Source organism: Otolemur garnettii, unplaced genomic scaffold (assembly GCF_000181295.1).
Source record: "Otolemur garnettii isolate 467f Iridium unplaced genomic scaffold, OtoGar3 scaffold00001, whole genome shotgun sequence".
NCBI classification, from domain to species: domain Eukaryota; kingdom Metazoa; phylum Chordata; class Mammalia; order Primates; family Galagidae; genus Otolemur; species Otolemur garnettii.
Window position 1 is genome coordinate 9,042,221 of NW_003852396.1, and position 11,759 is coordinate 9,053,979.

The window sequence follows — 11,759 nt, forward strand, 5'->3', positions numbered from 1 at the left end:
TCTTTCCCAATTTCTTAGCTCTTTGCTGTAAGAGTTGCCTCACACTGTGGTTCTAGCTAATGGGATCTAATAGGCAGTCCAATACAAAGGCTAAGGAGAATCTTATTTTTTGATAAAAGGAAAGATACACTTTCTTTGAATATAAATATAGTATTTGGAGCTACAGTGGCCATTTTGCAATCATGACACCTTAAGGTTGAGGGAAAAGCCATAAAAACTGGGAGAGAGCATGGAAGCCCTGAACCAACACAATAGGCCACCACTGCCAGAGCTCTGACTAAGTGAGAAAAAGTATAATTCTTTTTGTTTAAGCCACTGAGTCAGGTTGTTTTAGTAACAGCCAATTAATGCCAACCCTATGATATAGAATACTCTCACTCTCATCTTTAGATGTGAAAATATATTTAAGATTTAGGTCACCAGTAAATTGTAATGCTAAATTTAAATCTAATTAAAGCCTGTCTTCTTAACCACTATGCTATATTTAACCTATCTGTGTTCTTAATCTACAATATGTTTTTGAACTCTTGAGAACTAAAAAAGAAAAAAAAGAATAATATGAGAGTAGAGAAAAGAGAGGAGAAAGCAGACTTCTCACAGCCTGCGGTATACCTGAGGTCCAGACCTGTCTGATCAGGGATGCTGATGTCCACCAAGAGGCTGGGATGGCCCTACAGTCTTATTTGCTCTCATATTTGAAAGTTTCTCCAGTAGCAGAAAGGAATAGGTGGTGACCACATGAGGTGAGGTGAGACAGGTTCTGCTGGGTTGGTAAGGAAGTTTCATACATATAAAGCAATGCTGGGGTACCAGCCTGGAGTGGGACTTAGCAGGCATTGGCCATCCCCTGCACAGAGTCAAGGGCATGGCAACTCTGGGAAGATGCAGTGGGAACCAGAGACGACCACTTGTTTGCACTATGCTTATCATGTAAACCAAAACAAGAGAGACTGCCTAAAAACCATCCTTAAGCAACTAATAGTGGCCAGATGCTGTGGGGCGGCTAGGAGTGGTGGTAAACAACTGGGTTCTTCACTCTTAGCATTTTCTACTGGGAAAGGAGGGCAAGGACACATTTGTTTAACCCTAAGTGTGTCTAGGCACTGGAAACAAAAATCAGTATGTTGTACAATGTATCAGACACTGTGCATCTTATTTAATTCTTGCAACAACCCAATGAGATAGTTGTTAATATTCTTAAATTGTTAACATTTTTAAAAATTAAAGCACAACTAGAAAATGATGGTTTGGAATTCCAGCCTAGATCAGTCTGTTTCTGAAGCCCTTGCTGCACTACCCCAAATCCAAGGAAGCTTAGAGTGGAAGGAACATGTATTTCTCCTATATTATAGAAACAAGGCAGTTATTCATTTGCGATTCCTTGCATTTCACCTCTGCAGGGGAAAGGCTTTATGGTAATCCTAGAATTAGTCATGCTTGACAGCTGTCAACACCTGATATGGGAACAAAAAGAGGAACTCTGAAAACCTGGCCAGTGGAGGCAGTTCCTTTTTCTGAAATCACTGTGGTTCTGATTCAGACACATTTTCTCTTCAGAATTCAGAAGCTCAGTTTGCAAATGCTAAGTTAGAGGTATCAATAGTATATTCAGGTTGAGATATCTGAAAAATTCTTAGATATAAGAATTTTGATATTGGCCAGGAGTCCTAAGCTAAGGTGACCAGATGTCCCACTTTTGGCGGGACAGTCCTGATTTTTAACAATTTTTCCCACATTCCATGGTGTTTTAAAAAAGTCCTGATTTTTAGAAAGAATGCACAACAAGCTAGGGAATGGTGGGAGAACAGGAAGGGAATATATGGTTTTTGGTTACCATGTGGCTATTTCGCCAGGATATGAGTTTTATATTATTTTTGTTAATTTTATAATGTTAAACTTTAATAATAACAAACAAATGTTGAGAACTGATTATCAAGAACTGCTTGTCAAAGTTCACATTGTTGATAAGTTGTTAGAATTTGACCACCATTGTTTGGACTTAATGAACAATGGCATTTTTTGGCATTGGCAACCACGAAAATATTTTGTAACTGTCTCTCAGACAATACACATCATGCTACATGTTAGTGCTAGTTAAACAAGTGATGTCAACAAATCAGCTATTCAGATAATTTAGGTAAGTTATTTATTTATTTATTTCATGCATTTAGTAGACAGTACTCGTATTATTATATTTTATAGTGGCAGCAAAAAGTCTAGTGCTGGCCTTGAAAGTGATACTTACGACTTACGAAGTATCATTATTAAAAAAAAATATGGATAAGGAAAAGGTTAAATCTTGGGCATCAGCAAAAATCACAATGGAGAACAAATGGTCAGAGACATTTCATCATTTTGAAACAAACCATGTTCCATACAATAATGCACTAAAAATTGTGGGATACGCGCTGTTTTTACCAGGAACTAATGCTGCAACTGAACCCATTTTTTCTATGGTAAATAAAGTGTGGACATCAGAAAAATCACAATTAAGTATTGAGACTTTGAAAGCCATTTTATGTGTGAAATATAATTTAACAAATTCTTGTGAAAAATTTCATGACCTTTTAAACAATGACAGCAATCTACTAAAAAAAATTCACTCAAATGAGAAATATGCCAAAGAATAAAATAATACTATACATAATTTTTTTAATTTATTATATTTGTAAATTGTACTTATGTTGAAATTAAAAAATATATATTACAATACTATTTTTGCATTCTATGAAAATTTTTGTTGCTCCATATAGACCAAATTTTTAATTAAGAACCACCCCCACCACCACCCCACCACCATCCTCCACCCCCACCCCCCACCCCCACCCCCAGTCAATGGTGTCCTGCTTTACCAATGTTAAAATCTGGTCACCTTACCCTAAGCTGATATACTAATTCAATTGTCATCATTATAGACAATTATCAATTCTAAGGGGGTAAAAGAGTTCAAGGGTGTGAATATTGAGAAGAAAAATGGGCTATGGCAAGAAGTTCTCAAGTGAAGAAAGTGGCTATGTTGGTAGCCCCTGGTGAACCACACCTGTCAGTGTTCATACTCTTGTCCGGCCCTCCTTGTATATCTGGGCTGGCCCTCTGATCTGCTTTATGTAATAAAATGCTGGAACAATGATACCATGCAAACTTAGGACCAAGCACCTTAAGAAGGGCCAGCAGTTTTACTTTGGTGCATGAGCTCCGTGAGAAGCCAACTGTGCTCAGGAATTTGAACATGCTGTGAGAAACCCAACCTAGTACCTGAGAAGGAAGCACAGAAGCCAACCAAGGCCTCTGGCCAATAGCACAGGAACTGCCAGCCACATGATGAGGCTATCTCAGAATTTTATCTTCCAGGCCCCCATTCAGCCATGCCCAGCAGTGCCATGGAGGGCAGGGATGAACTCATCTCACCAAGCTCTGCCCAAACTCTGGAACTGTGAGATTATTAGAAAGGTGTATCTTTAAATCAGCAAGTTTTGGGGTGTTTTATGTAGAAATAGATACCTGTGACCAGTAGAGACTTTGGGATTTTTGTGTAAACTTTTTTATCTCCATTGACACTTGCTTGCTTGTGTCCCTTGAAGTCTCTCTGAGAAACAGAACCAGAAGACACTTGGGGTATCAAGAAAATAAGGCCTCTCAAGGGCTGTGATCAGTTTGTTTTATATTTGACAATATAGTTTGTTATTTATGGGCATGGCCCAGCATCCCAATGTTCCCTTTTAAAATGTTAAGTCTAAAAATATGTATTGTCTGGGAAGTGGAATGACACGTGCCAGTTTCATTAATGTTTACATCCTTTACGGCTGAGAGAAGTTATGAAGAATCTATAAAAAAAGCAAAGACATGAAAACAAAAAAGAATCTCCAAGGAGAAAAGGGCTCAACCTGCCTCTGTTTACAAGATCTTTTAGCGACCTTTCTGTTCTGTGTGTGTGACTCACCTTTTGTTGTATTTAACTAACATTCTACCCTTCAGTTCCTATAATTCTTTAAGTTCACCTGGCAACTTGAAGTATTTATGTCTCATCATCTCAGTCTTTTAAATTATATTGCAGACTGTGGCCTCAGTGAAAAGAAATAGACATGATGGAGCTCCACTTCCAATTCTGCCTCAACCTGATCTTTTCAGCATGAAACTAAGGAAATGTTCTCTGAGCTGCACTACTCTTGAATGGAAAAAGAAATCATTGTCCAGAGATGTGTTTCTAAAACTGTAGCTGTTATCTCTGTGCGGCTATTGCGAGTTTGGACTGTGATTTGTCTGAACTGAGACGTTCTGTAAGTGTAAAATATACACTTGATTTCAAAGATTTAGTATAAAAAAGGTGTGAGATAATTTTTATATTGATTATATGTTTATATAATTGGGATACATTGGATTAAGTAAAATATTTTAAAATTAATTTCATCCTTTTTGGAATTCTGGGAAGATGGCTGATGGATAGCAACCCTCATCAGAGGTTCCTGAGCAAAGGAAGAAAAACTGGACGGAATCAGACACTATGAAGCCAAAGACGGGGAGCTGCGCCAAGAAAGAAGTTCGGCAAGCTGTAACTCCAAGGAAGAGCATTCAAGAAAACAAATTACAGGTACAAAGCCTATTGACTAGAGGAGACCCCTCCTCCAAGAAGGAGGTCTGCTAGGGGCTATCTGCAAACCAGCAGGGAATAAAAACCTCTCATTTTGCCTCCCTGGAGAGAGCTGCTAAACTCCAGGTCTCTTTCTCCAGGGAGGTCCCACTTATGATCCTAGACACCACCTTAGCAGGCATAAATTGAACAGATATTTTTCCCCACAAGTCCAAACTCCCAGTCCACCCTTTCCCCCTTGCATGGCAGTCTGAAGTTCTGCCCCCTGCAGAGCACAGAGTGTTTGGTTTTGTCCTGAGAGACCTGGGCATAGTGTGGACCACCAACCATCAGGACAAAATCCGTCCCTCCCATCAGGGACACTCGGTGGGAAGAGGAGCAGTCCCCTGATTATGACTATGCCCAGCCAGTAGTAGTGTTGACCCTTGGTTTGGGCTGTGTCTGGCAGGACGGGGTGCAGAACCCCAGGCTCTGACAGCACGCACAATAGGAGAGTGGTTGCCCCATGTGGACTGAGTATGGCAGACAGGACTGGTCCCTGCTGGGCCTTTGAGTAGTGGCTTAATAGGGTGGCGACCTGAGAGCAAGGGCGTGGTCTCCTGATTCCAACAGAACCCTCAAGCAGTGGCTTACTGGGTGTGAACCAAACCCTGAGGGCTAGGGCGTACTCCACTGCCTTGGGGCTGGTGAGCAGAGGCTTACCAGGTGTGGACTGAGACCTGTGGGTGGAGTGTGGTGCCCTGACTCTTAACAGAGCCCGTGAACAGAGGCTTGCCAGGCAGTGGACTAAGACTGGGAGGCAGGACATGGTCCCCTGACTCCACTGGTTTGGCAAGCAGAGGCTAGCTGTGTGTGGACTGAGACCAGAGGGCAGGCCTGGTGCCCTGATTCCAACAGAGCCTACAAACAGAGGCTTGCCAGGCACTGAGATTGGCAAGGGGGGGTGGTCCCATGACTCCAACTGGTTTGGCAGGCACTACTCCAGAGGCTAGCTGTTTGTGGACTGAGACTGGTGGGCAGGGGTGTTACTCCTGGCTCCAGCTGGGCCTGTGAGAAGTTTGAACTGAATCTGGCAGGTGGGAGTGTGAATCCCTGGCTCCAATTGTGCTTTGAATCCCTTTGCTTTGAATTGTCCTTGAATCCCTCTCTGTTGGGATACAAAATCAATACTTACAAGTCAGTAGCTTTTATATACGCCAACAATAATCAAGCTGAAGAAACAATTAAGGACTCTATTCCTTTTACAATAGTGCCAAAGAAGATGAAATATCTGGGAATTTACCTAACAAAGGATGTGAAAGATCTCTATAAGGAGAACTATGAAACTCCGAGAAAAGAAATAGCTGAAGATGTTAACAAATGGAAAAACATACCATGTCATGACTGGGAAGAATCAACATTGTTAAAATGTCCATACTCCCCAAAGCAATCTACAGATTTAATGCAATCCTTATTAAAATACCATTGCCATACTTTAAAGAACTTGAAAAAATAGTACTTCATTTTATACGGTATAAAAAATACATTATTTTATATGGAATAGCAAATACATTACTCAGAAATAAGAAAAATCAGAAGGCATCACATTACCAAACTTCAGCTATACTATAAATCTATAGTGATCAAATCAGCATGGTACTGGCACAAAAACAGAGTGGTAGATTTATGGAACAGAATAGGGAAGCAAGAGATGAACCCAACTACTTATTGTCATTTGATATTCAGCAAGCCTATCAAAAATATTCAGTGGGGGAAAGACTCCCTATTTAACAAATGGCACTGGGTGAACTGGCTGTCGACCTGAAGACTGAAACTAGACCCACATCTTTCACCATTAACAAAAATTGATTCTCACTGGATAAAAGATTTAAACTTAAGACATGAAACTATAAAAATACTTTAAGAGAGTACAGGGAAAACACTTGAAGAAATGGGCCTAGGAGAATATTTTATGAGGAGGACCCCCTGAGCAATGGAAGCAACACCAAAAATACATAACTGGGATCTGATCAAACTAAAAAGCTTTTGCACAGCCAAGAGCACAGTGAGGCAAACAGAAAACCTTCAGAAAGGGAGAAGATCTTTGCACGTTACGCTTCTGACAAAGGTCTGATAACTAGAATCTACAGAGAACTCAAACTAATCAAAAGAAAATAATAAATAACCCCATTTCTATGTGGGCAAGAGACTTGAACAGAAAATTCTCTGATGAAGACAGGCACATGGCCTACAAACATATGAAAAAATGCTTATCATTCTTAATCATCAGAGAAATGCAAATCAAAACCACATTGAGATATCATGTAACTCCAGTAAGATTAGCTTACATCGCAAAATCCCCAAAGTACAGATGCTGGCATGGATGCAGAGAGAAGGGAACACTTGTACACTGCTGGTGGGAATGCAAGCTAATAAGGCCTTTTTGGAAAGAAGTTTGGAGAATACTCAAGGAACTAAAAGTAGACCTACCATTTGATCCTGCAATTCCTCTGCTAGATATATACCCAGATGATCAAAAATAATTTTATAACAAAGACATTTGCACCAGAATGTTTATAGCAGCCCAATTCATAATAGCCAAGACATGGAAATAGCCCAAGTGCCCATTGACTCATGAATGGATTAACAAATTGTGGTATATGTATACCATGAAATACTATGCAGCCATAAAAAAGATGGAGACGTCACATCTTTAATGTTTACCTGGATGGAACAGGAACATACTCTTCTTAGTAAAGTATCCCAAGAATGGAAAAAAAAGTATCCAATGTACTCGATACTACTATGAAATTTATATATAACCACCTACACAATCATATGAATGGCAAAACATAACTATAGTCCATAAAGTAGAAGGGAAAAGGAGAGAGAGGGGTGGGGAGAGAGGATGTGGGAGAAGGGAGGGTATTCGGGGGGACCTCACCTAATGTGCATGATGCAATGGTACATTTCAAAACTATTAAGAAATGAGTATAATTGTGATGGATGTGTTACTTTGTTCAATGTAAACATTTCACATTATATATCAAAGCAGTACCCTGAACCCCATAAATGCATCAATGTACAAAGTTATGATTTAATAAAAAAAATTATTAAAAAAATTTCATCCTTTTACATTTTTTTCTATCTGGCTGATAGAAAATTTAAAATGACATGTGGTTCAATGTTGCCACTCACATTATATGTGTATTGGATAGTACTGGTCTATAGCGCTATGCTGAAGATACAGGTTAGAAATAGAGCTATAGAACTGTATGTGTAGCCAGGGTGATATTATCACAAAGATATCGTGGGTTTTCACATTAACTGGCCCCCCTTCTTGTGGCCTGACAATCTTAGCTTCAATGTCCGTACTAGACAGTTTTAATCTTTCTTTATTTTTTTAGAGGTTAGGTCTCACTCTGTCACCCACACTGGAGTGTGGGACTCACAGGCCATCAGGCCTGGCTAATTTTTTTTAATTATCTAAGACATTTATTAATGGGTGCTTGCAGTTTGTTGACTTTTCGAAAAAAAATCAAGTTGTAAACTTTGATTACAAATTAAAAATGAAGTTCTTAAAAATCTCAACTTGACCAGATATGAAATAATTTAAACACATTTAAAGGCGTATTAAGAAAAAACAGGCTTTTTAAAAAAACACATTTGTTATTACCAAAAAAGGCATCTTTAGGTAAAAATAACGAACATGGATAATGCAGATAGTTCTAGTTATCAGGTCAATGGGCAAAAAGCCAGCACTTAAGGTCTTCAGCTCCAATCTTTCATTCTTCTCTTATTGCTGGAATTTCATATTCATTTCTTGCTGCTGGCTGACTAAACCAGATGATGGTAGAGATGGTGAGTGGCATTTACTCAGCCCCCCCCCCCCCCCCCCCCCCCCCCCCCCGCTCAGCGTCAGAGAGCACTAATTCTCAGCTGGTGGATCGGCTGCTTTTATCTCTTTGCCATCTTGTGGTTTAGGGTTTTCTGGGCATCTGAGTGGGTAATTGAAGTTATGAAGGTACCAACATTGAGACCTTGGCTCTCCTTTCCTTGATTCTCTGAATCCTCTTCATTGCTGTCCTCTCTGGGCTGCCTGAGGTGAGGAGGCCCTTGCGGAATTTTGGTCTGTACCCTGATATACATTTTGTACTGGACTATCTGTTTTCCTGCAGCTTGGTTGTCAGCACCTCCATCACCTCTCCCTGCTCAGGAGGGCTGGAGCACTGCAGTAGGGCTGGTGATGTTGGGCCTGGCCTTCAGGAGCATGCTCTGGGCCCTCATTCAAACTCCCCTACTCCCCCTACTCCCACTCCCACTGTGCTGCGAATTTCATGGACTGGGACTCTGACAGGTGTGTGCCACGATACTCGGCTAGTTCTGCACATTTATAGCCAACTGATTTTCAACAATGGTGCCAAGAACACATGTGGAGAAAACCACCATCTTTTCAATAAATGATGTTGAGGAAACTGGATATCCATGTGCAGAGAAATGAAACTAGACTGTTCTTTCTCACATCAAATAAAAATCTACTCATAATAAATAAAAACTTAAATGTAAGACTCCAAACTATGAAGCATCTAGAAGAAAACACAGGAGAAATGCTTCATGACATTGGTCTATGCAAGGAATTTTTTGGATAGGGACCTCAAAAGCACAGGCAACAAAAGCAAAAAGAGACAAATAGGATTACGTCAAACTAAAAATCTTCTGCACAACAAAAGATCAGTTGACTGAGTGAGGACACAACCTATAGAATGGGAGAAAACATTTGCAAACCATAACTATGATAAAGGATTAGTAAGCAGAATATATAAGGAACTCAACAGCAAGAAAACCAAATAATCTGATTTTAAAACAAGGAAAAGCGCTGGCTGTGGTGAATTACACTTGTAATCTCAGCAACTTGGGAAATCAAGGCAAGAGGATCACTTGAGGCCAGAACTCTGAGACCATTCTGGGTAACACAGAAAACCCCTGCCTCAAATAAAAAAAAAAAAAAGCAAAAAGACCTGATTTCTTTTATTTTTTTAATATTCCCCTCCCCCCACATCAAAAGACCTGATTTCTGAAAGGAAGACATACAAATAGCCAACAGGTAGATGAGAAAATGTTCAGTATCACTAATCACTATGGAAATGCAAATTAAAACCACAATGAGCTATCACTTCACCCCGGGTAAAATGACTATCATCAGGACAGGGAGGGGCAAGATGGCCGACAGGCGCCAGCCTACAACAGAAGCTCCCATCCGGAGGGAATGATAATGTCCAGAAAACACCCAATAAAGTGTTGGGAGCCCAGCTGAGAGAGACGAGTGATATCTGCAGGACACCTCTGCTGAGGCAAGTTGAGACTCTAAGAAAGCAATTTACAGGTACATAATACATCCCAAAGGAAAAGTGTCCGTCCTCTCTCCCAAGGAAGTTGTGGTTTTCTCTTTATCTGCTCCTGTAAGTTTTCTACAGGTGACGGTGAACTGTGGACCTATTATCTCACCCCATGTGTGAGAACCACAGGAAGGGGTTCTACTCCCCTACATGGACCCTGCTGCAATTCTAAACACTCTCTCACCTGGCAGAAAAACCAAACAAATGTTTTTACTGCCATTTTGAATTTCCAGTCCACCCTTCTCCCCTTGCCTATGGAGACAATGAGGGGGGACACAAGATCAGTGTCCCCCACCCCTGTGAGACCAAGCACCCAGTCCTGGTACTAGAGCCAGAGACCTGCTAGACCTGTGTGCATTCCGTGGGTGCCAGTGGAGGAGTCCCCCATTCCAGGTACCTGCGGGGGAGGCCCCAGAACTGCTTGCTAGAGCTATACACTTCCTGTGGGCAGCGGCCAAGGAGTCCACTGCTCTGGGCAGGCCCAGAACTGCTTGCTAGAGCCACGTGCACCCCGTGGGCCATGGCAGAGGAGTCCCCAGCTCTGGGTGGGCCAAGAACTACTTGCTAGAGCCATGTGTGAGGAGGACTCCCCTGCTCGGGGGGAGGGAGCCCAGAACTGTTTGCTAGAGCCATGTGTGTCCCATGTGGAGTTCCCTGCTCCAGGCTCCCGCACTGGTTTGGGCCCAGATCTGCTTGCTATTGCTGCACACATGGCATGGGAAGCAGCAGAAGAGTCCCCAGCTCTGGGCAGGCCCGGAACTGCTTGATAGAGCCGCACATGTCTCGTGGGTGGCAGGGGAGGAGTTCCCTACTCCAGGCACCCATGCTGGGCAGGCCCAGAACTGCCAGAGCTGTATGCTCCCGGCATCCCTGGCCAGCTGCCTGAAAACTACAAGAGGACAGTCACTTGAGAGGGAACCATACCAGAATGGCAGTACCCCAAGGTGAAGAGCAGCAGCCACAGCAGTGGGAACAAGGCTCACACCCCTGAGGCTCTTCTGGACAGACATGCTCTGCCTCTCTGGGCAACCAGAGGAAGCTGGCATCTTCTCCAGTGGAAGCCACTGACTGAATGGTTCTGGTACGGTCTCCACATGGTGTAAATTCAGCATGGGGCAAAATCAGCAGAAAAACTCTGATAATTCAAATAACCAGAGTAGATCAACTCCCCCAAGGAAGGATGTGGCAGATGCAATTGAAGATCCCATCCATAAACAGATGGCTGAGATGTCAGAAATTGAGTTCAGAATTTGGATAGCAAATAAGATTAACAGAATGGAAGAAAGGAGGGAATTAGAATTTTAAGAAATGATTCAAAATATGTCTCAAGAATTCAACGATTTCAAAGATAAAATGACCAAAGATTTTGAAACACTGAGGCAAGAGGTTGCAGCCCTCAAAGATCTGAAAAATACGGTAGAATCCCTCAGTAACAGAATGGAGCAGGCAGAAGAAAGGATATCTGACATTGAAGACAAAACTTCTGAACATGCCCAAGTACACAAAGATGAAGAGAAATGGAGAGCAAAAATGGATCACTCTCTCAAAAAGCTCTGGGATAATTTGAAGAAAACTAATATTCGTCTTATAGAAATCCCTGAAGGCAGTGAAGTGGCTTCACAAAGTATGAGATTATAAAAGAGAACTTTCCAGACATGTTGAGAGAGTCTGAAATTCAGATAGCGGACAGTTTCAGAACCTCAGCACGACTCAACATGAACAAGACATCCCCCAGGCACATCATAATTAACTTCACTAAAGTTAATATGAAAGAAGAAAATTCTTTTTTTTTTTTT